We start from the raw sequence: 26,003 nt of genomic DNA, 5'->3' as shown, positions 1-26,003 counted from the left end.
CAGCTTGTGGATACTTCCTTCCCGCAAACAGCTAGAGGCCTTCTTTTTCGATAAAAAATGACTCCAACGTGAACGGTGACGTGCTTTTCTGCTCCTTCCTAGAATCCTTGTCTGTGAAGTCTTAGCTCGCATTTACGTGCAGCAAAGTGCACGTCCGAATGTGCATCCACATCATCTTTCTTCTTTGCTTTTTGAGCATACTCCTTAAGACGTTCGTTTACCCGTCATTCTGTCTTCCAAATGTAAACATTATCGCATGATGTGGTTGTGAAGGAATACTCGTGCATGTTTGATGTCCTCAGTTGCTTTCAGCACACATCTGGGAACAAAGTTCTTGAAATTTTTTAGGGTCTAAAATAAGCTGAGGTTCATCACGTCTGCCTGCAACCTTCTTGAGGTTGTACGAAATCCTGTGTAAATGCAGAGTGACCTCTGGCCTCTCCTTCCAGCGTTCAGGTTGAGCCCTTTCCCCTCCCGTCCCAAGTCTCGCGCTTTGCAAGAAAGACTCGGCCACAGCAAAAATGGCCGTCATAGGGAAGCCCGCTGAAAGAAAGGCGGCCTCCCTGGAACTGAAAGGTCTTGTATGATATGTGGGCACTACTTCCAGAGCACAGATTCCATGCGCTGCCATGCAAAGCACTTTTTCGCAATCTTCTAGTGGCCAGAATCTAAAGGCACAGGTTCTTTCTTGGCACTGAGGAAAGAAATTTATTTCTGCAGATTTACAAACCAAAACAACAATCTGATTGCGTGGCACGCCATAGTAGACGACTTTGGAATATTTTGAATTCCCGGGGTTCTTTGCGTGCCCCTATATGCACATGCACAAGTGTCTTCACATTTCACCCTATGGAAACGCAGCCACCATGGCCAGGACTCCAACCCGCAACTTCATGCTTAGTAGAGCAATGCCAGAGCCATTGAGCCACCATGGCATGTGGCAACGATAGATCAGCTTCTCGATCTGTAACTGAAATTGTGTTCTGCCCATGTAGGTTGCGGGCACTTTCTACGTTGCCAAGAAAGGACTTGTGCCTATTGACTCTGCCCACTTCAAGAATCTTAAAAAGTGTTATGCATGACAGTGCATGAAATCTGTGCTCTGGAAGCAGTGCTCACCTCTTGTGCAATACCTTTGACTTCCAGATAGGCCACCTTAGTTTCTGTGGGCCTCCTTATGACGGTTGTCGCTGCTGTGGCCGGGTATCACTCGCAAAAAGAGAAACTTGCCGCTGGAAGGGTAAGTGCCCGGATATTTCACGCATTCTAGCACCTACTTATCTGTAATCTCGAGTTGATCACCGTCATAAAGTAACAGGCACTTTTTGTCACACAAACATGTTTTTATATTCATTTATTCCCCATACAACGAACGACTGGAACCACCTCCCTGATGCTATCATGTCAATCGAAGACAGCGCACTTTTCCGCCCAACCTTGTTTGCTTTTTTTCAACTGAGACCATGCACGTGACCGCATGCGCTGTATTTGCGCAAGCGCTGTCGCGCCGTATTTTTTTTTCTTTTGTTCAGTTCATATGTCGCTAGGTTTATATAATTTGAATATCATAGTATCCTTGTTATTTGATTTCCTAATGATTCCGTCCACTGCACATGTCGCTTGCATTGTATAAATCTGTAGTAATCATTGTTATTGTTATTCGCATGTACCCCACTCCCCTCTATAATGCCTTGGCGCTTGAGGGTATGTGAAATAAATAAATAAATTAAAATAAAAGGGCCTATCCTGAACACTTGAAGGAGAGGCCGAAGGTTATCTACATTTACACAGAATTTCATGCAACCTCAAGAAGGTTGCAGGTAGACATGTTGGCCCTCTGGTTTTTTCAGACGCTAATAAGTTGCAAGAACTCTGTTCCTGGATGTATGCTGAAAGCAAATCAGGATATAATATAATTATGGCGAAACAGCCCAAATAACGGGACAGGTCAAAAACGAACAGGACAATACGCTGCCCAGCGCCCGGATATTTCACCCGTCCCATCGTCTCTGCTATTTTGCCACAATGTACTTAAACCAACAAGCCAAGCTAAGAACACTTTGCAATATAAAACAAGGCACGGGCGTTCCTTCACAACCACATCATGCGACAAAGTTTAGATTGGCCAGACAGAACTATGTGCAAACGAGTCTTATGGAGCATGCTCAAAAAGCAAGGAACAGGATGTGTATGCACTTTTGGCATACATGAACTTTGCATGTGAATGTGCGTCCCAACTTCAGTAGACAGATTTTATACAGGAGCAATACAGCATGCCACAGTTTGCATTGGAGGTACTTTTTATTCAAAAAGAACGCTTCTATTTGCGGCAGTGAACATGCACAAGCCTGTCCCATTCTGAGCGCAATCTTATGAGTGGCACTTTTTCGATGAACACCTTTGTTGCAGATTTTCCTCGAGTGCATGCCCACCAAATGTTTCATTTATTGGTCATTGGCATGTCAATAAACAGTCGCTTATGATGCCCATGCTCGTTATTTCTTTTTTGTGCACTGCACTAAACTACCATAGAGTTTAACCTATGTTTTCAATTGTAAGAATCGCCTATCATGCGATGAGCACAGGTATTTATAATTTTCCGTGTAATATACGAGGGCCATTAAGAAAGTGATGCCTTCAAGCGCGCTACTTTGCCGATAGTATGGCAAACATTTTGAACTCTATCATTATTGCACTAATGTTTAAGCTATAGAATGTCACTTTCCGCACCTGCCTATCTCTTCTCGTTCCAGCGTAATCGAGCAATTCATGACATTCAGGGGTGATGTCCGGTGTAAACAGCGGGCTGTAATTGAATTTCCCGACAGCGGAAGGGCTTGTGTGGAGATTTGATGGGACTGGATTTGGGTCTTTCACAGTCATTGCCCACCTCCGCACAGTGCTGACATCAACACAGGCATCCCCGTAAACTGCATTCGGACGGCGATGAGTGTTGATGGGCCCACAAGTTTCCGCAGTCAGAAATTCAATTACAGCCCGCTGTTTGACGGGACGTCACCACTGGATGGCACGAATTGATTGATTACTCTTCAACGAGAAAAGATAGGAAGGTGAGACACTAGAAATTCTATAGCTTAAACATCAGTGCAATAATGATAAAGATTTCAAAATTTTTGCAGTGCTATTGGCAAAGTAGTGAGCTTGTAGGCATTGCTTTCTGGATCGCCCTCATACTATGAGATTTATTTGTAACTTTGTCATTAGCTGTAGAGGAAGACTCTTGAAGATATGCTGCCTTGTGTTTTGCATGTTGCAGTGGCTCAGCACTGTCCTTCTTGACCACTGTGAAGAATATCGGAGGCTTGCCAGCGTCTGTAAACAGCTAAATGATCTATTCATCTCTATCAATCTTGAGCCGCGTGAACAGTCATGACCAAACATTAGATAGGAATCTGCTCCTCTCGCTACCCAGTTTTCTCCAAGGGCGTCGTGACCTTTCGTTGTTCTAATTACCAGGCACTCGTGATATTCTCCTAACCACAGCTATTCTACTCAGAGGACACTTATTTGTACCAATAATAGACATAAACCATTGCTATAGTTACTTTTATCGCTCTTTCTTTGCTTTCATGTGGTCCACAGTAGTGATACGTAAGCAGTGAGCTTTTTATGAGAGCCCACACACAGTTAATTCACGGTGATATCTGGTATAGCCCACAACAGTTATTGCTGTAATTGGCACGGCTCTATCAACACTGAAAAATGTGAATACAAGCTGGAAATTAAGGTCTAAAAAGGCGTGATTGATGTTTCAGTTGTCCTTGTTATTGCTATTGAAGTCGCAAGTTGGTCAAATATGTCGGCTGCTGGTGAAAAATAACGGGCTGCTGCATCGCTCATACATAATAGAACAACCAACAAGTATCCATACTCCTGATGTAAGTCCTGGTGAAGTTCTGGAGCTGCTGTTTATAGCTTCATGTGTACCATGAAGCAGCTGATGAGGATCATTGCAGTTGGTTCGAATTGCGATTCTCAAATGGGTGGTGAAATTATTTCTTTTCTTGCTTTTAGACGCAGTGTGCCCATGCCATGTTTATTACACTGCGGGGTAATTTTAGAGCTTTAGACAGCTCTGTACATCATTCCACATTTAACTGTTACGTGAAAAAGCAATCTCAATTGTCTCTTCTCGTCTGGTAGCACTGTTTACGTATCAAGAACCAACTACTACGTCAGTGACTCCTTGCTAACGTTCCACTCTGTTAAATATATTTTTAAAGATGCCCACAGCAGCCCATGAACAGTCAATGGCTGCTCTACATTTCTGCGAGAATATTCGAGTCCTTTGTGGAGGACTTATTTACATGCCGGTTGACTACCCCCTCCTTTATTCACTGTAGAAAATTATGACATTCTTTTTGCTGCCTTATAGCTGTGGTTATTTTATCCCATTATTGCATGGTTGTGGCTATTTTGGACGTTGAAGTAGTACCAATGCCGCTGCAAGTAGCACCTACATTTGTGTCATACACGTTCCCACCAGTACCACTGGACATCCAGATGGCTATTGAGAAGCATCGTGCTGGGATGCACTTTGAAAAGAGGCAGCGACTCATCCAGTGGTTGTTTCGCGGCCTCGGCTCATATGGAACGTAAGAGGTAATTTCTGTACACTTTTGCGCACCTTGTTTTTACAATGCTGTGTTGTTGCACTGAATCAATTAAGTACAGTAAACTCGCAATAATTCAAACTGGGACATTTCATGCTCTAAGTTAATTCAAACAAATTTGGGATTTTTGTTTGCCCCGCTATGTTTTTAATTTAGTTAAAGCCGCTCAATTCAAACTGCACCATTCGGTTAATTCTGGTAATTCATACTTTTTTCTTGTCCGTATCAGAAATATCAGCAACCTTTGTCACTTCTAGCTGGACATTTGCGTTCATATATTTTTAAAACAGCCGCAAATAAAGCTGATTGCCCACCTACAATTGTCAAAGCTGTCAAAAGCATGAGCAGAACAGAATTGGCTGCCCTTTCTGGAATAGGAAACTTTGTTTTGAAGTCTTGTGCTGTCAACAATTCGCAATTTATTTTCAAAATGTGATTAAACGTATATTTCATCACAGTAATGTAATATGTTGCCCCAAGTCATATTTATGCTTGGGTCTGATAATTCAAGTGAAATTGAGGGGTCCCTTCGAGTAAGAGTGTATCGAGTCTGCTGGAGGTACTAACCAAAGTAAGCCTCCAGTTGCATTTTTTGTAGTCCTTAGCGTTCTTTAGCATGTGTGTGTGCAAAGTATTGTGTTGCTCATTCAGTTTTCGCCAATGTGCAATAATTCTAAACTGAAAGCTAAGAGAAGTATTTCGGCATGAGCATGCAGATTCACATGCATCCTGTTCCTACTTAGGGTCTTTTTTCTAAAACAGTGCAAAAAGCATTATCATGATTCATGTTACTGATTTTTATCATTATATGTAAACTGTGACATAAAAGCTGACAACATAATTAAGACAAATTCAGCAAAGAATTAAATTACATTAGGGCACATACTGCTTGCATTTGTATACACATCCTCTGATTGTACCACGAAAATGCATTAACACTTGACGTAGTATTATGTCCAAGCAGGGGCGTAGCCAGGAATTTTTTTCGGGGGGGGGGGGCGGGGGTTCACGGGCCCGACCGGGGGGGGGGGGGAAGGGGGCAAGCGTCTGCTTTTCTCTACGTGATGTGATCGATAATAACTATCGGCAGTTTAAGCAGACTCTATACATGTATATCAATGACATAGGACCCCCCTTGCGTGTGCTTGTGAAGAAATTAAGTAAAGAGTAAAGTAAGGTCAGTAAAATACAGTAAGTACGACAGGTACACTGGGCGTTTGGAGCAACGGTCTCTCATCGCGTCACTGAATGGACCAGTCTTCGAAAACGCATCATTGAGACGACCCACCCGATCGGAGAAGACACCATTAATTGTTAATCTCCGTTAAGCGTAGATGGCGTCGTCCTCGTCGGGGCGAACTACGTTTCGCAAGTCAGGGACGTCTATACACGTGAAAATGCACGTGTGACCAGGCTATACCTACTCCCATAGCAATAGCTTATTCGCTGCGTTATTGCGCTAGAAAACTTAAATACGCGCAAGAACGCGTAATGCTTTTTTTTCGAAGCTTTCGTCGCCCTGCTCCCTCATACGAGAGGGTTGCATTTCCTGCAGCAAGTGCATGGGCCGCTGTGTCTCCCACTTAGTGCGAGCATGCAGCCGTCATTTAGCTTTCCGTCAACAGATTCACAATTGTACAGAATATTTCATCGCACAGCATAGATATGGTATGTGTACGCATTTTGAGTAGTGCGTGCAACTCATTTCTACTTCACTTACGCCGGTGCAAACAGGAAGCAGCCTTGTACCTCACAGAATTTCGACTGATTGGTGCACTAGTGATGCAGGAATGAACTCCGGTATTGTTCAGTGTATAGTGCGCATAACCAATTTCTCAGGACGCGTGAACTCCGAAGAGAACTGTCCGCGCCTGCAACAAGAGTTTACTTACGCTGTACTGCGCACAGCACAAATCCATGCTTGTCGGCTGTCTGTTTCGTGCATTCTGTTGCGAGTCGGTGGAATTTCACTGCTGGCATCAACCCCTTCGTGTGTACATTGATGGTTTGGGATTCCACAATGCAACAGCAAGTACCAGCCTTCCTTAATTGCTGGTTTGGGATTCAACAACACAACAGTAACTACCAGCCTTCCGTAGGGGCGCAATCGCAAAGAGACGTTTCGCGCGCAGACTAGATCCTGCGCGAGCGCGGCCTAACCGGCACCTGAAGGGAAGCGGCGGAAATGTATACCGGAAATTTCGACCACCTGGGGTCTTTAACGTGCACCTAAATTTAAGTAAACGCGCCTCGAGCATTTTCGCCTTCATCTAAAATGCGGCTGCCGCATTTGTTGCTTCGTTTGTTGCGCATTTGAGGCTTCAGAATGCGGCCGCCGCATTCTCGCCCAAAACCTCACAGAGTGTCAAAGCCTTGACAAACACCGTGGTAGTTTTTTCCATATGGAAATGATTCGCTGTAAATTACCAACCCAAATGGAAGCGCCCAGGAATGAAATTCTGATAGTAGCACCGGTTTCTTGAATTATGTCAGCGCGCAGCGACGAGAACAAAAGGTGGGTAAGGGGGGGGGGGTGGGTTGAACCCCCCAACTCCCCTCCCCTGGCTACGCCCCTGTGTCCAAGTCCCATGATCAAATTTAGGGACACTTCGAGCGAGTCCACTTCACCTCGCTGAGTGTCGCTTCGGCGGCATGGTGCTAGAAAGCAAAATGAAGTACTTGTCATTCAGGATTGATGACCATTTACGAAGCCATGGGGTGCCGAAAATGAACGTTTCCAGCTTGATTTCGCTTTGCTTTTGTCACAAAGAAGCTCATAACAATCGAAATCACGAAAAAAAATTTTCTTCGAATTAGTGCAAACACTTCAATGAGCATTTATTATTTTTTTTTCTTGAAGCATTCTTATCGAGGCTACGCACTTAGCGCAGCGAAGCGAACACACTCACTTGAAAATCCACTCCACTGCAAGTGTCGCTAAACATTTCAGTCTGACAGCCTGCGAGTGACACTAACAGCGAAGTGCACTCGCTCAAGGTGTCACTAAATATGCCAGTTGGACCGGGGTATTTTGCACTGCAAAATGCTGGTGAATTTGTTGCTAAGTACAAAACCTCAGGCGGCGATTGCTAGTCACTTTTTAGCAAAATACTAACAAGACAATACACTAGTATACTCAATTTTGGTGCATACTAAGAGCAACAGGTGTCAGACAACTGTGGGGTGTTCAACTTTCATAGTCAGCAAGTCACTCTGGGACATTAGCACCCAAAAATCAGTCTTGTAGCACTGTACAAGTAGAAAGGGAAGTCTTTTGGGAAACTGACCAATTTATGCGCGTTTAGGGTACTGTAACATCAAATCTGCTGCTGTTCAATTGCTGCTTCAGGACAACTAATGCACGTAAGCTAGCTCCAGTTTCACTGTTAGCGTGTAGAGAGCCTAAAAATTTGATTGTGTATTTCAGTTCATTCGATTGGCATCATTTGTATACTGCAGTTCCCTTATCTTCAGCTATGAGAAATGCCGCTAAGACTTTAAATGTATGGTGTTCACATAATTTCTTGAAGCAGCATATGACACAAGAACATATGTGAACCAAACCCTCTTTATAACAAGTCATCAGTACAGAAAATTGATTTAAGCACTATCTTGTTACAAGCACAAAGGCTCTAACAGCGCTGTTCAACAGTCCAAAGGCTTTTGACGCAGCAGTGCTTTGAGCAGCAACACAGCTGTCTCGTTGGTCGATTATAATGGCATGTGGTAGAGGGGCAGGACTCTGCCTGTACAGGTTGGCATGAGAAAAAGCAAAGAGCCATCATGTATGGCACCGATGAGTGTCATGTGAATTTCTCACTTCATATTAGGCCAAGTATGACACCACTACACTTCAAATAATTCATTATATTATGTCTGCGCTGCAATCTGAAGCTTATACAGAACATAAAGTAATGTGATTTTGTTATAGGGAGGGTTTGCTGTACATTGTGTGACATCAGCATGCGTTATCTGATGTACGCTGGTTTTGAAAGGGAAGTTTTAAGAGGCACTAGCAGACATTTCATTGGCACGCAGATCTTGCTAGGATTGAACTGGACTTTAGTTTAACAATCAATGCATGCTGTGTTCAGGCTGGATTTGGGCTGTTTTTATAGCGCGCTTATTCTGTCTGTATCCACAAAAGTAACGAAGTGCACAAACTGCAAAACAATAAAGCTATGTCATTCCACAGCCGAAGTGTGCAGGTTGCAGTTAAGATCAGCACACTGTAGTTGATTTCAGGGCTTACCCCATGCAGCTGATAGTCAGAGGCTTTACGCTTCAGCTGCAAAAAGCAGAAGCTCACAGAAATAACTAGGTTATTTGCTAAATTAATTCACAACAAGTTTTGTAATTATAACAAAAGAATATGTGCCTGATTCACGTTGAATGAATACTACACTTAAGTTGCAGCTTCGCCTCCGAAAGATGTCACCAAACACGTATTCCCCATTCACCTGACAATCCCTGACATATACGCAAAAAGTCTGATATGCCTGTTTCGGCCATATTCCAATTGGATCAGTCGCACATGTTCTAACGATTTCCAGATTACCTTCAAGTATTTACAGATGCATCTGTACACAGCGATGGTCAAGGCGCCTCTGCAGCTTTTTTTCTGCCCTTCGACTCAAGTACGACGCATATTTCATATACCCCATTCAGCCTCTTCAACAACTGCGAAGCTAGCAGCAACTAATGTTGCACTGAACTACGAGCAAGAGGAGTTAACCACTTCGAAGATTGTCATATTTACGGACTCCCGCGCTGCACTTAGCAGAATACAATGCAGTCTGGTTGATTGCACAATTGTGCGCAGCATTAGAGACTCTGCCAACAAAAATTTATCACGTGGGGTATCTCTCGTTGCTCAATGAATACCTTCACACGTAGGGATCGCCGGAAATGAAGAGGCTGATCGGCTGGCTTCAACTAGCACTCATAACGACTGTGCTTGCCCTGAAATTTTGTGCAAGCTTGATGACGCTCGTCTGCTGATGCAGCATCCAGACCAGCGCGTCGCAAATAGAACGTTCCCGCCGCGTGTTCGCGGATGAGGCTTGCCTCGTCGGGCTAGAGCGCAACTACTAAAGCTAAGGGTTGGTTGTGTGAACGTGCGCGAACGTTTATGCAGACAAGGACGTGTGGCCAGTCCATCGTACACGTCTTGCGGTTGCTGCGAGACACTTCAGCACCTGATATTGGAGTGTCCCGCTTTCAGTGCGCAACGGATGTCGCTAGTGAGGGACTATCATCTCCTTGGTCTGCGATGCACGACACTAGACGAATGTTTGTACCCCAACGGTTGTGCGTCTCGACGCGATCAAGCTCATCACGCTCTCCTTACTTTTCTGGAACTAACTTATCTTCACTTTGCAACTTAGAGACTGTTGCTGTACGTGACCTGTACTGTGTGGTATACTTTATTCTTTGAAAATTTTCATCTTGCTCTTTCTTTCCTCTTTCCTCCCCTTCTTCCTATCTTCCATTTCTATGTTTCTATCTCCTCCTTTCTAAAGAGTAGGCAGGCGTTGTGCCCCTTCCGGTGGCAGTTGCCGGCCTGCTCCTCGCTTCCCCTTTCCTGTCAAATGTATATGTTTTCAAATCAATAATAATAATAATAATAATAATAATAATAATAATAATAATAATAATAATAATAATGTAGTGAGAATTACGGGCGCCAGCAGAAGACGAAGAATAAGACGTTTGTTGATGGTGCTCGCGCTCGCTCCGTTTGGCCGTTGCCTGTTCCAGCGCATTCATAAAAAAAATCACAACATATCCACGAGGTGAATGATGATGATGGGGCGAAACTCCGGAGGAATCATCGGTAAACCGTGAATACTCCGAGTAATTCGCCCAGTATATGATCAAGTAAACACGTGAGAAACAGTGTGTGTATATATACAATATGTTTTAGATGCTTGGTTTGCGGAGTCCCTTCATTACCACGGCTTTGTGGTCCGTGAAATGGCGCGTCGCCGCCGCGCTGCCTGTCCTGAAGCCGCGGCCGCGCGGGCTCTCCGCGCGGGATTCTGCCTGCGAGCGCGCGCCGCCGCCGCCTTCCGTGCTCTCCGCTCCGCAGCCTTGTCTTCCATCCGGCGACTCCGAGCGAAAAAGAAAGCGCGCCAAGAGCGAGCACCTTTTATTATAACACCCCTAGCGGTAACCCGTCGCACTACATTGTAGGTTTTCTCATCAACGATGGATGGATGGATGGATGAGGCTGAACCCTTTAAATCGGGCGGTGGCATACGCCACCTAGCCATGGCTATTAACATAATTTGTACTTTGTGGTGGGTGAAATTTCACCCCTGCCTTAATTTTATCCACCAATCAGATAACCTCTGTTTGGTTATTTCTACCCGCTTAAAGTCTATTTTACCTTCACTGTCCCTAAACCCCAATGCTTTGAAAAAATCAGCCCCGTTGCCTTGCACTGTAGGGTTAAGCCCCTTACAGAAAAGTATGAGGTGTTCAGCCGTTTCCTCTTCTTCTCCACGCGCACAGCACAACGTGTCTATACCTTGGTACTTGACTCGGTACATCTTAGTCCGCAATACTCCCGTCCTGGCTTCAAACAACAAAGAGCTTCCCCTAGAATTATCGTAGATATTTTCTTTGGCAATTTCTTGCTTGAAAGTTCGGTATGTGCCCAGTGCTGATTTCGTCTGCATCCCTGTTTTCCACAGACCCCTCTCTGTTTCCTTAACCTTTTTCTTAACCGCTGTTTCCTGGTTTGCACCCCTCCTGCAGTCCAAATATTTGATTGACAGTTTTCTGGTCAGCTTCCTCCATTTTGTATCAACATTCCTCATGTACAAATAACTGAAAACTTTCTTTGCCCACCGCTTTTCTGCCATCTCTCTCAATCGCTCCTCAAATTCTATCTTGCTGCTGGCTTCCCTGCCCTCGAATGACGTCCATCCCATGTCACCCTGTACCCCCTGATTTGGTGTATTTCCGTGTGCTCCCAGAGCCAGTCTACCTACCCCTCGCTGCTTAACTTCCAACCTTGCTCGAACCTCTGATCTCATGCACAGGACCGCATTGCCGAAAGTCAAACTAGGGACCATCACCCCTTTCCAAATCCCTCTCACCACTTCGTACCTATTGTAATTCCACAGTGCCCTATTTTTCATCACAGCTGCATTTCTGCTACCTTTAGCCGTCACATATTTTTCATGTTCCGTTAGGTACTCAGCCCCATTGTTTATCCACACTCCAAGATATTTGTACTTATCCACCACCTCCAGCGTAACCTCCTGTATCCTATGCTCGCTGCCCTGATTATCATTAAAATAGAAAGATTGACACTTACGCCATCTAGTGAAGACTTCATAAAACTACAGGTGACTACATACTACATCGGAGGAAGGACAGACCCACGCCCTAAGGAGCTTCGCCCCTAAAACGCCGAGCGTATCTACTATTAAATGCGTACTATCAATTGGTGGAGGTGCTGGTTCCCATTTCATCCTGGAACTCCGTACCCGGACTCTACCCCCAGCCTCGGCAATGCCTGACGACGAGCCCCAACAAGGTGCTCCCGTACCACCGGTGGTCACCTGCTCCGGCGTACCCCGAAAGCGAGACCCTGTAATTTTCAACGGCACCGACGAGCACGACGTCGAGGACTGGCTCACTTCGTATGAGCGGGTAAGCGTCCACAACAAGTGGGATGACAGTGACAAGCTCAGCAACGTCAACTTTTACCTGGTGGGCGTAGCACAGTTGTGGTTGCTCAACCACGAAGCTGATATTGCCAATTGGGCATCCTTTCAAAGGAGCTTCGCGGAAGTCTTCGGTCGTCCCGCTGTTCGCAAGCTCCGCGCGGAACAATGCTTACGCGGTCACGCCCAGGCTTCCGGCGAGAGCTTGACGTCCTACATTGAGGATATTGTGTACCTCTGCCATCGCATCAACCCTGCTATGTCCGAAGCTGATAAAATCGGACACATCCTGAAGGGGATTGAGGACGAGGTTTTCCAAATGCTGATTGCCAAGAATCCCCAAACTGTTGCAGATGTGGTTCAGTAACAAGACGGCAAGTTGGGCCAGTTGGTTGGGATTCATCGTAAGGATCGTAACAGCGCAATCAAGACACGGACAAAAGGAAGGAAAAACGACAACACGGCGCTGACTCTCAACTGATATTTTATTGAAGATTCGTCTAACATATATACCGAAATTCAAAGAACCATGACTTGCGCAAGACACAGTGATACATCACGGCCGTGGCGACAAACTAGGCATAATCAAAAGTTGCAGAAGTAATAAAATTCCTTGTCATGAAGAGCGATCGACGGTTCGCTGATGCATTCCTTGCCCCTAATCGTTATATTGTATGCCTCAGCGATTTCTCTTGTCAACTGGTTAGTGTGTTTAAAGATGATAGAAGTCTTGTCAAAAAGGGGGCGACACCCGCATTAGTTACAATGCACCGGAAGATGACGTGGTTCAACCCCTTGAAGAGACAGCTCAGGCTCCCTAAGTCGTACGTTTACACAGCGTTTTGTTTGGCCCACATACTCAATACCACAAGCTAACGGTATTGCATACACAACGTGCTTAACACATTTGATGTAGCTGTTCACATGCTTAACAGTGCATTTTTCTTTTACCTGCTTATCTTTGAGCATATTGTCAATAATCGGACATATGCGGCCTATCTTATGTTTCGCGGAAAACCAAACATCTATACCGTACCTAGAACCTACGTTTTTTAGCCCATGTGCCATTTGTGCACATAAGGAACCTACCGCGTTTTTTCTTTTTTCATCTGACTTAGTTTTTCTGCGTTTGTTACTTATGTTTTTGACCCCTAGAAGCATACTTTCACACACAGAAGAAATGAGCACATTTGGGTAACCAGAGTCTTTTAAACGAGTAACTTGATCATCAAAGGCAGCCTTGTTCATATGTATACACGACTTGTTCAGTGCAGCATTTAAGACAGTCTTCGTTATGGCTCTCTTCACAATCTTAGAATGACCGGAATTGTAGTTCAAAATGGGCTTGACCGATCTGGGATCATACTTCCAGCACATGTCATTTTTACCAAAGGTTAATCGTATGTCCAGAAATTGTAGTTGATGATTTTTAGGGAGTTCAAAAGTGAAGTTGAGGCCCATACCGAAATCGGGGGTATGCATTGGTTCGTGTGTGGCTCCTATCATCAGTGACATAGTTCTAGGTTATATTGACAGGCAACTGGAATGTCACCTTGCTAAACTGTCTAGTGGCGTTTTCCAATATGTTGATGATTTCATTATATTTATTAATAGTGACATTCACCCCATGGGTGTAGATGAAATTCTAACGCTATTCAGACAGCACGGTATGGGCCTCAACTTCACTTTTGAACTCCCTAACAATCATCAACTACAATTTCTGGACCTACGATTAACCTTTGGTAAAAGTCACATGTGCTGGAAGTATGATCCCAGATCGGTCAAGCCCATTTTGAACGGCAATTCCGGTCATTCTAAGATTGTGAAGAGAGCTATAACGAAGACTGTCTTAAATGCTGCACTGAAGAAGTCGTGTATACATATGAACAAGGCTGCCTTTGATGATCAAGTTACTTGTTTAAAAGACTCTGGTTACCCAGATGTGTTCATTTCTTCTGTGTGTGAAAGTATGCTTCTTGGTGTCAAAAACATAAGTAACAAATGCAGAAAAACTAAGTCAGATGAAAAAAGAAAAAACGCGGTAGTTCCTTATGTGCACAAAATGGCACATGGGCTAAAAAACGTAGGTTCTAGGTGCGGTATAGATGTGTGGTTTTCCGCGAAACATAAGATAGGCCGCACATGTCCGATTATTGACAATATGCTCAAAGATAAGCAGGCAAAAGGAAAATGCACTGTTAAACATGTGAACAGCTACATCAAATGTGTTAAGCACGTTGTGTATGCAATACCGTTATCTTGTGGTAATGAGTATGTGGGCCAAACAAAACGCTGTGTAAACGTACGACTTAGGGAGCATGAGCTCTCTCTTCAAGGGGTTGAACCACGTCATCTTCCGATAGATTGTAACTCATGCGGGTGTCGCCCCCTTTTTGACAAGACTTCTATCACCTTTAAACACACTAACCAGTTGACAAGCGAAATCGCTGAGGCATACAATATAACGATTAGGGGCAAGGAATGCATCAGCGAACCGTCGATTGCTCTTCATGACAAAGAATTTCATTACTTCTGCAACTTTTGATTAGGCCTAGTTTGTCGCCACGGCCGTGATGTATCACTTTGTCTTGCGCAAGTCATGGTTCTTTGAATTTTTTGTATATATGTTAGACGATCCTTCAATAAAATATCAGTTGAGAGTCAGCGCCGTGTTGTCGTTTTTCCTTCCTTTTCTCCGTGTCTTGTTTGCGCTGTTACGATCCTTACGGTGGTTCAGTAATGTCAGAGCTATGAGGAGTTGCGGAAACAGCGCATTTCTACACGACTCCCGAGCTCTGACCCGGCCGACATGTCATCATTCACGGTAGGTGCCGTTTCTACTGACACCACAATGTTATGGCAGCAGATCCAGCAGTTCGTCCGAGAGGAAGTGGCACGGCAATTGTCCCTCATTCCCTGCGTCCCGGCCTCAGCGCAGGGGCTTGCACCGAGGCTACGACAGGCCATAGAGGAGCAAATTTCTGAGACGCTACCAACTACCTTCCATCATCCGCCTGTTTCCGCTCCTCTGACCGACGCTGAAGTCGCACGCAGACAGTCTCCAGCAATGCCGCTCAGCCCGGATCCTGGTCGACCAGCAAATGCATTCTTCGCTGCGCGTGCCACTGTCCACCCGAACCCGCCACCTTTTCGCTGTCCCGCGCCGCCGTCCACTAATCCTTGGCGCACCTTGGACAACAGGCCTATTTGCTACTTCTGTTGTCTGCCTGGCCATGTGGCACGTTTCTGCCGTCGTCGTGACTTCCGTCCTAGTGTGGCCGAAGACCATCGGGACTACTTTCGTTCTGAGCCACCGCGCCCGATGTCCTCCCATTCAACGATGGACACCTGCTCACCGAATCGCGGTGGCTACGACACACGTCGGTCGCCCTCACCACTTCGCCGTTCACTTTCCCCAATGGTTTGTCGCCCCCCACCAGTCCAAGCGGAAAACTAGCCCTCGCAGTTCCGGAGGCAAGAACTGCGCTCGTGTCGCCAACTTCAAGGCCTCGATTTCTACCTGCGAACGAAATAACCGTGAATATCAAAGGTGTTTCTGTGCAAGGACTCGTCGATACTGGTGCTGCTGTGTCTGTGCTTAGTGGAGAACTGTGCCCAAGTTAAAAAAGATAACGATACCGCTTTCCGATGTCTCTCGGCATACCGCGACCGCACACTACATTCAACCTTCAGTGGCATGCACAGCTCGTCTTGTCATACAGGACATTTTGTACGCAGTCGAATTTGTCGTTTTTTTCGCCATGTTCTCACGACATTATTTTAGGTTGGGACTTTCTCGCTACTAACCATGCCGTTGTTGACTGTGCGCGTGCCGAACTTGAGTTGTCGCCGATGTGTGGCGCCGCTAGTGTGTGCCGCCGCTAATAATAATACACTTAAATGTCCGTAAAACTGAGTATTGTGCCACGCTGCCATCAAAGTATTCTGTTGCATTTCTGCTATTCCTACTACCTCAATTAAGTCTGAAATTTGTCTGTGTTGTACATGAAACGCCCATTAGCTGCGTCAGTACAGCACACTTGATTTTACTAACTTTTTCGGGGCCTCCATTTATGCTATTTGCTGTAATTATGCTCTCTGTAGAAAATGCGTAATCTCTTTTTATTTTTTATTTTGAATTTTATTACACATAGCTCACTCACCTTTCTAGTAACACTGTTTTTTGTTTAGGCATCCAGGAAAGCTGTACGAGGAAGCAGGCAAAGCGCTTGCTGCGCAATACCCCAATTTGGCTGACAGCACTGGCACAGAATATGTAAGCTTTACTAGTTTATTTTTTATGTATTGCTGAATTCCACTATGTAATGCGCACAGCAGTTTGTGCTTTTATCTGGATTTTTTGTCGTCTTTTTGTATACTGCACAGAAGTATGCCTTGGTCAGATATATTTACCATAGCTTTAATACTTCCATAACTGCTGTGATTACTAGGAGGTACATTCACATATAGGTTTCCGATTAGCTAGCATGTGCACTGCTCCCGCGCTCAACTTGGGTGGTCATGAGGTCTCTGCTTTTCCTCTGATGCAAGTGAAGTGAAAACCTGAGAGTGCATTTAATTGTGATAGTGACCTAGCACCTGGTACATGTGCTGGTACATGTGATCCAGCGTGGGGAAATTGTGTCTACCGACATGCCTCAAACAAGTAGTATATTGACCAGTGGCGAGACAACGGCGAACCGAACGATAAGACCTACTGCTGTAAGCATCGGTTGTCTGGCATTGACATGTAACAAACCATTTAATTGAAAAGGTGATAGGTGCAACATTTTTTTTTCTTTCTTAGGCTGTTGAAGTGTGAGATGGCGGAGATTAGAATAGCATCAGAAGCCACATCGCTGTCATGAAAAAGGAGCTTGCAAAACCAAAGGCTAACTTTTCACATGTCACAGATTGCATGTTACGGACATTCAGAACGCGACGGGACTGGATAGAAAAGGAGTGCCCATAAATAGAGGCTATCACGGATGAATATCCATCGCTGAAATTGCGCACCATGGTAATTACTAGTGATGTTTCTTTTATGTCTATGGTATGCTCCGCTACCAAATATATTTAGTATATTGCATGGTGGTGCAAAATACTTGTATACGCATTCTGGCCAGAGTTGTGGACTCTCTTACAGAGTTGCAGAAGGACGCAAAAGAAGGTTCAGTCATGAAAATACCTCTAATGGCACATCTCAAATTTTTAAGAAATCTGGGAATGCAATGATTGTGTGCTTTATTATTTAGGTTTCACTATAGCATCAGTGTTATACTAGGTAAGTTTTAGATGTCCGCAGTAGGAATGGCTACACACACAGCTTGGTGGAATACGAACACAAGTTAGCCTCCCCCGGGTTAAACGGCTATGCGCCCTCCAAACAACTCTGTGCCACGGCACAGCTACCTTCAGCAGCCTAACAACGTTCATCAGAGAAGTTTCATGACAAAAAAACTCTTACAAGGACTCCTGCTCGCTGTTAACTTCTTGAATCCTGGCAGCGATTAGATAAAGGAGGGGACAGCAAGAACATGGTGTACTTTATTATTGTGGTGCACGCAAAAAAAATTCAAGCTGTTTGTACAACTTATTTTCAAGCCATTCATTGCGGCGCCTCATTGCCTATGAAAGAGGGAAAATCAAACTACAGTCGAACCCGGATACATCACACCCACATATAACGAATTATTGTGTATATTGAGCAACTGTAAAATCCCCTTGAAAATATGCAAATTTATAGGGCTGGTGCACGCGTATAGAGAACGCCTGTTCTCGCACATTCCATATAATTGAATGCGGTTGCACGCCGAAGACCTCAAATTGGCCTTCTTTGTGCACTTTGAGGTCTTCTGGCACGTGGAGGTGGAGAAGAGAATGTGCAGTCAGTAGAGCCGTTCAGGTCGTCTGTGCAGTCATTGAGCCCCGTCGAGCTCTTCGGCTAGCCTGCGTGCTAGCTCGAACGTCAACTTCCTTTTTTCCGATTTTCGTTGCGTCGTGTAGTTAGACTGCCTATTCCGGAGTTCATTTTCCGCAACCGATAGCTGCTCCAAGTCTAAAGAAAACAATGAACTTGGACTTTGCAATCAAGTTGAAAGTGATACAGCAATTTTTTTGCAGGTAAATAAAGTGTGCTTGCGTTTTATTTTTCCAAGTTGCGTGCAGTACGTTAACGGCATCCGATGCGCCAATCAGTAAGCCGGCGTTTGCCTCAGGGCCTAATATTTTATATATTTAACTTTTTTTTCCTACCTTAGATTCGACATATGCGGGTTCGACTGGATTTTCGACTGTATTTCCCTATCATTCTTTATGATGTTAGACGTCTGCAGAAAGGCACTGAGAAAATCCATCTCTTATACTTTGCATGACAGTTAATGTACAGCCCTTAGACATACTGCAGACTCCCGGTCTATGCAAGTTTAAGTGGAACTTTCAAAACAGAAACTAAAGATGCACTGAAATACAGCGTGCCTTATTGCTGTATTGGAAGCTTTGCATAGCTTATTCACTAATTTTGACAGCTGCTAGGGTATGTTGCATCTTTATTATAGCTTAGTATATTTCAGGTGAAATATATTGTTCAACTGGTTTATTGCACAATTTGCGGCATGTAAAGACTAAGTTGACCCACTTGTTACATTCCTAATTACACAGTAATTCATTTTAGACTGGTTAAACATTCTTACTTAGCTAGCAGGTAACACTTCACTGTTTTTGCAGCATACGTTTATTTCCATTACGGTTAGTTTCGTGCATTTGAGTTGTAGCTCAAGCTTGCAATATAAATTGTACTAACTGCCTTGATGCAAAAGATGCCACTCGTACAGCTAGAGAATCTGGATACAAGCAGACTGTGAGACGAGTGAAAGTGTAATTTTTTAAATTTCATTTGCTTTAGAGCAAAGCACTGTTGTAAGGACTGACCATTCTATGTTTTATTTTTCTCCCATTTAGCTTCACAACGAGTTTACACTGCAAACAGGTGTGGACTTGAGTACAACACTGCGACCACTCCTGAGTGCTGTTGCGAAGTCATTGAAATCGCCCAGAAGAAGACGCATCTTGAGGCACTTCTTGCGGACTTTGACAGTCGCTTCGAGGCTGCCACCAATGACAAAAGAAATAGTAAAGAAGCTTTTCTGCATGATAAATCGGAATCACTATAATTTTTTTCCTAATGGTGAAGATCATGCTGAGAAAAGTGTACTTAATGAGTGAACTGAAGTAAAAGTATGGCGAATGTTATCCGTGCGAGAATAGTATAGACATAGCACATGATAGCTTACGTAGTGCACAAGGCTACGTTGCTCAGGGAGCCATACTTGCTGGCTATACAAAAATCGTTTGCACTGCTTATCTGGTCCTAATGCTCCATTAGTGATTCTAACAACCCTTCTTAACGTACTATGTAATAACAGAAACTTGCTAACAAAAAAAAAATACCAGGATGTCCACATCGTTTTATAGTAATTGTGAAAATGCCTGTTCATTATTAGAACAATATTTGAAAAAATATTCAGTTTCCTTCTGGCACTATTCTACTAAATTTCCTTTCAGTCTCAAAAATTAATATTCACGCACCCCAGCAGTTTAAATATGTTTTGCACACATTTCCAAGCAGGAACTGTTAGTATGAACATTACAAAGGCCTCAATATTCAACACAGGAAACGGAGATTCTGGAAATTGTTTTTGAATTAGCAGTTTAATATATTGACATGTGATTCGCAGATAGACATGCATTTAAAGGTGCAATGTGTCAATGTGTCATTTGTCAGGCCAAGTAATCTTATAACTACTTATCCTGGCTGGGTCACAGTGTGCTGCTCTTGTGCTACCATGTTTGACCTGCTTACATTGAGCACTTTTCCTTCCAGATTTGATGGAGACCGCTGCAATTTGTTTGCTGCCCTGTCTCGTTAAGAAGCGCGAGGAAGCATTTTTGACAACTGTAAGTGTACCTGAACTGCAAACAGGTGTGGTGAGCTGTGGGATAAACCACGCCACTTTAACACTGTTATGACTTTTAGGCTTAATTCACTACATTATGACAAGCATCAGCCCTCTTAAATGGAGCTGAAGCCTATTTAAATTACCTCAAACATTGACTGTTTCCTAGTCTTGTTTATATATAGCCAGGGCCAGGTCAGGGCTTCCTCAAAGAGAAAACGTTGACGTGCACCAGCAACTTGCCGACGGGAAGCCTTAGTCCGGACCTCCTGCCTAAATACATGGGAATGGAAATAGTTTTTGCCAGCAACCACTGCTCCAATGTTTGTAAGATTCGCTGCATATAAAAGGAAAAGCAAAAATATAGTGACTAAGAATCAGATTTTTTTATGTTGGCCGATAATTGAAAAAAATTGATTTAAAAATTGGAAACAAAGTACTACCATACGAGTCTAGAACTGTGCAACTCATAAATGAAAACCGTTATAACAGTTTTGTTAATTACACTTTCTACTTAGTGTAAAGCAGACAAAGTTCTTATATTTTATTCATTGTGAATCGTAGCTCTAATTTGTGAGTTGGACGTGCTAAACCCTTGTAAGCATTGTAAAAATTTTACATAGACCATAAATTCACATCAAATTGGACCACTGGATATAGTCTAACAGATGCAGTTTATGGAACTGCAATGAATCTGTTTTTGATGTAGAATTACAAACTTGTAAGCATTACTGTTCAATTTTTATTAAACTTACCTATTTCCTGAAGCTATGGTAAAAATTCAGTACTTAAATCACAATTTCGTTTCTTAGAATAACCAGAATTTCACCACACACATCATTCGAATTGATCTCATTGTTGTCTTTTACTTCATTCGTGCGTTTTAAGTCTATTTGAATAGGGAAATCAGAGCTGGCTTTTAGCTAAAGCTTCCTCTTATCTTGGTCTCCTTTATTTTTTTATATCCTTCCTTAGCCTTTACACTTGTACTTTGTAAATTTAACTGGACAGCACTAATGAACACAATCGTAGAGACAGAAAATGACAGGGCATGTGCTTTACTCCCAAAAGAAAATTTGTACGTCAAAATGAATCAGTATGCAAGAAAAAAATCGCACACGTAGATGTTCAAAGCCGGATGATAAAAATGGGGCACTGAGGATGTTAAACGAGACCAATGTAAAATCAAAAGCAGAATAAATTACAAAATCAGGAGACAGGTTAAATAATAAAGAAAGGAACACATGTTACACTAGGTTATACACGTATGACTAAGGTAGTCGATTTCCTTAATGGAAAGGGTCACCTAGGCCTGGCTAATGCATTTTTTCTTTTTATCTGTTGCGATGGCGTGAGAGGATTATAGTATAATTGAAGATGGGGTTACGGTAACTTGAACGCCAATGACTTTCTAAATGGTAAGCTGATGAGGACGAAGAGAATGAGTGGTGGGGCTCTTCAGTGGAGCACTGGCCGCTCTGCAGTTATGGACACTAACAGTCCTCTCCCAATCCTCCCATGCACTGTCAAAAAGATCTGCCACTTCGGCTGGCGGCATCACTGGGTTACCATCGTTGGTCTCTTAATAACTTGTACGCAACGTTGTAAGCATCCTGAAAGATGTCACTGGCGTTGCCTTTGTAGCATGGCGTGGTCGGGCGGAACACGCAGACAACGCTTACATCACGCCTAAACACACATCACCATACACATACACACACATAGAAAAGCTAAATGTCGACCGGATAATGGAAGTGCTGCAACTATCATTAGTCAGCTGAGGCTTCTCGCACGTGTGACTTATGATGATAACCACGATGAAGACCAAGCGGTGCTTTTTTTAACGGGTAGATGTTGGGTGTTACAACGTAACAGTGAAAAATTGTGATCTGCTAGAGGTGCCTCCAAACATTGAAGGGCCTACATCACAAAGTCTACAATGGCAGCAATTGCTGCGGTCGCCGAGCAGCCCACACAGCGAGCTCTCGGAGCTGGCATCTGTCGCCAAAGACGCACTGACAAAAATTTTGGGACAAAACACGTCTTATACTCAGCAAAGTACAGTACAAAGCAAACTTGCCGGACATGGGAAACATTCTCACCCTTTTCACTTGAACTCGGCATGCTCAAAATATTTTATTGCAGCCAAGGCGCGTGCAGTAGTAATTTAACAGATGTTCTTTAGTCTTGTCAGAAACTTCTTAGTACGTTCCATAGAGAAAATGCTGCAACGTTTAGTAAAATGATGAGCTTATGCTTTTTTTCACCTTGTAGATATTTCAACATGGGAGTTCATTTACTTGCAAGGGTGTCTCCACTTTTGGCTCATTTCTTTAAAAATCAGTGCATCTAACAAATTGCCACTAAGTATTAGCAAATTCTTTGTTTGCAGGACAGCAGCACTGTGCACAGCGTGCCTACCATAGTGGGCCCAATTGATGCGTGGAATTCGACACCCTTTAGGGTCTGTCTGGAGGATATCAAAATTCAAGAGATCACGCTGCCAGAAGCCCTGTCAACATTGTTCGCCCTTTATTGGGCGTTGGACATCGTGTTTGCAAAAGGGCTGCACAAACGCTGGAAGTGATTGCTAAACGTTTGAGTGTACCAAGCTACACGCACCTCTCACCACTAGCGCGTGTTGCGTATGCCATGTTAAAAGTATGGTTCAATTTAGAATTACGCATAATGTCCTTGCCTAATTTTTTGTATTTGCATAAGTGTCGTTTGTTGGAGACATTTTACGTATTGCTTTGTTTATTTGCCAGGCATGCGTTTTAATCAGCCTTTTTTGCCTGTTTTGTATATTACTTATCAATAAAACCTATTTCATTACGTTTTTCATCACAGTCACTTTTTGCCTGATATTTCCAGTGTCTACCAAAGTAGTAAAACATTTTGGATACATTCATAGTAAATTTTCAATGTAGAAATTGCAGTGCAGTCGTCGTATATAAAGCACGCTGTGGGACAAAATGGCAAGTTTAGTTCTACTAGGTGTAATTTCTGAACTTTATCCCTGGAGATGAACAGATCATCTGATATGGATCATCCTGACAGTTCATCTGTGTGGAGTAACCATTCATCTAGTGAAGTGCAACGGCACGGGGTCTAGTCGTTCGCCCGATGACGTGCAAGGGGCAGATTGCAAAACCACGGCTGCAAGCATGCGAATTTGCGAGCTGCCACCGCACACATACACAATTTCAAGCATTTTGTAGCGATAAATGTTGGTAAATTACGCGTAGCCGCCGCGCATGCTGCAAAAGTGCTTGCGCGATTGAGTGTGCTGCAGAACCGGCATAGACACACGCCAGCACTAATGCACGAATTCGCGGCCGCCGACGGCCACGGCCAGCATTCGTCGGTGGATCTTTCATGATTCCGTTTCGTTATTTATTGCAGATCATTTTGGGTTTCTTAAGAGCACTCTCTTCGTCCATTCATTATCGCTAATGGCGCTAACATGCCTCGTAGCACTTTGCTGTATTTCAATGCCGTATAACATTTGCTGAAATTACGAGTGGCAGCGCACCGAAAAAGCTCCTGCGATCTCCTGCACGTCCTAAACGTACTGGGTGTTTGCTGTCTTTTCGAAGAGTGCTTGGCCTGACCAATTCTTGCACGTGAAAGTGGCGGCTCCATTGCGCTCCTGAGCTTTCAGCAGCATACGGCCACCTTTCTTCCTACTCGAAACCAACGAACTCACCATAGCGGCCCTCTTTAGAGGCGCTTTTGAAGCGCCGCCTGGGCAGCGAGTGTTTCCCGTGAGCGCCGGTCTGCACACATGCATGATATAATTTCTAATTTCCCCCTGAGGCTGCTAGAGGGCACACGGGTGCAGTTGGCCCATAGCTCCCGTGTTCTAATTACTTTTCTCCCCGCGTGTACCTTAAATCACAGGTCCCGTAAATAAGTTATGACCTTATTACTTCGATGAAGTCTTGTCATTATCAGAACGTTTTATAAGCGTCCCGCCACGCCCCTGGTATGTGAATTCGAAGATTGTTTTGCGGTATTTGTTGCGACGTATCCAGGGTTGATATACTGACGCAACACTGTAGTAATGACCAGCATATATAACACAGGTGTACGAGGGTTGTAACGCTTGACAAGTACCAAATTTTGGATTTGCTGAAAATTAGAGTAAAAAATCAGCACCCCTTCTACTCCGTGAAGATGGTCCAACCACGAAGCTGTGTTAGCCGTCCTGCCGCGTCAGGTCGGCTGCAATGGGAGCGAGCGTACGAGCCGTTGCATTCGCGGCCGCTTCCCTGGCCCGGACGGCGCTACTTGCGGGGAATTGGATGCGTCGGCGTCCACGGCCGACGGCGTTCCTAGCGCGTCCCTCACGCTTTTTTTTTTTCTACAATGTTCCCAGACAAGAGTCCTTGACCAAAGTTCCGTATATACAGCAAACGCTTACGTGAACTCGTCTCACGCCCCTCTCCTCCGCTGACCTACCTTTTCCCTACACCGCCACTGGTTGGCACGCCTCACGCTCTCCCCCTCCAAAGAGAGTATTGGAAGGCGCGACTTACGTCAACCCCCCTCCCTGCTCTCTTTTTCATCTGCACCCTCTCACAGCATTCTCATGGGGGGAACGGGGTCACTCCAAGCCCTTTTCGCCTGTTCTCTTCCTCTACTCTCCCGCTAGGCCACGTGGCCCCTTTTTAGCGAAGTCCGACAACGATGGCGCAGAGTCCGTATAAACAGCTTCGCTGTAAAAATCACAAGTCATTCCACTGCTGTGCAAGTGAATTACCAACAAAGAAGTTTAGTACACGGCATAGAGATCACACAGAATATAGATGAGAGGTATGAGCAAATTTTATTTCTCTTGGGCGGTGACGGCGGTCATCCCAAAGAAAGGCACACGCACAAATTCTTTTATTTTGATCGGTGGCCTTGATCGGCGGCATGCATTCGCGTGGAAGACTACCGCCACCTCGGGGAGCCAGAGGAGGCACGCGCGACGGTACCGCCCCGCCGGGAGAGTAGAAGGAAACTAGGCACGCAAGCGCTTGGAACGGCTACAAAGAGAGGACGGAGCAACCGTATACACGTGGCCGACGCAGGTCGCACAGCGGCAAATTTTTGAGAAATTCTTATTATCTATCTGAGAGTGTACTGATTTTGAAAATGGTGCCTATTCATAACTAATCTACTGAAAATCCACATCCAAGTGATTAGACGGATAACCTTTTGCATAGAATGAAGTGATTTTGCATGAAATTCGGGAGCTGAGTTTTTGCACACGCAAATCTGTTTACGGACACCAAAAATGCACAGAACCCTAGCCATAGAAAGCTTCATTGCAAAACGAATAACATATCGCTATAACTTCATTCCCTACCACAAGAAGCAATAGACTGCAGAATAGTGAACCTTAATTTGCTTCGCCAAACTTCAGGGGAATTTCTTTCATTTGTGCCGCCTTGGTGTAAATGGAACCCACAGAGAAGCGTTCGAACGTTAGCATATTTTGTTTCTGCGTGGTTCAGGCTTTAATCAAACCTGTGCATTCATAAGCCGCCGCACACACAGTGATGTGTCGAACAAACCGATGGAACTAATGCTCTTTTTTGTGACTGTGTGAGCTGCGATGAAGCCACAGAAAAACACTATTCATACGCACTCGCAAGATGCATCGTCTTATATATGTCGAGCAAAGCCTGCCGGCCGCTCTATGGAGATGCCAGAAAGGGCGTGTCCCAGAGCGTTTGTTCTCTTCG

The sequence above is a fragment of the Dermacentor silvarum genome, chromosome 7, assembly GCF_013339745.2.
Source record: "Dermacentor silvarum isolate Dsil-2018 chromosome 7, BIME_Dsil_1.4, whole genome shotgun sequence".
NCBI lineage: Eukaryota > Metazoa > Arthropoda > Arachnida > Ixodida > Ixodidae > Dermacentor > Dermacentor silvarum.
This window is presented reverse-complemented; position numbering follows the sequence as displayed.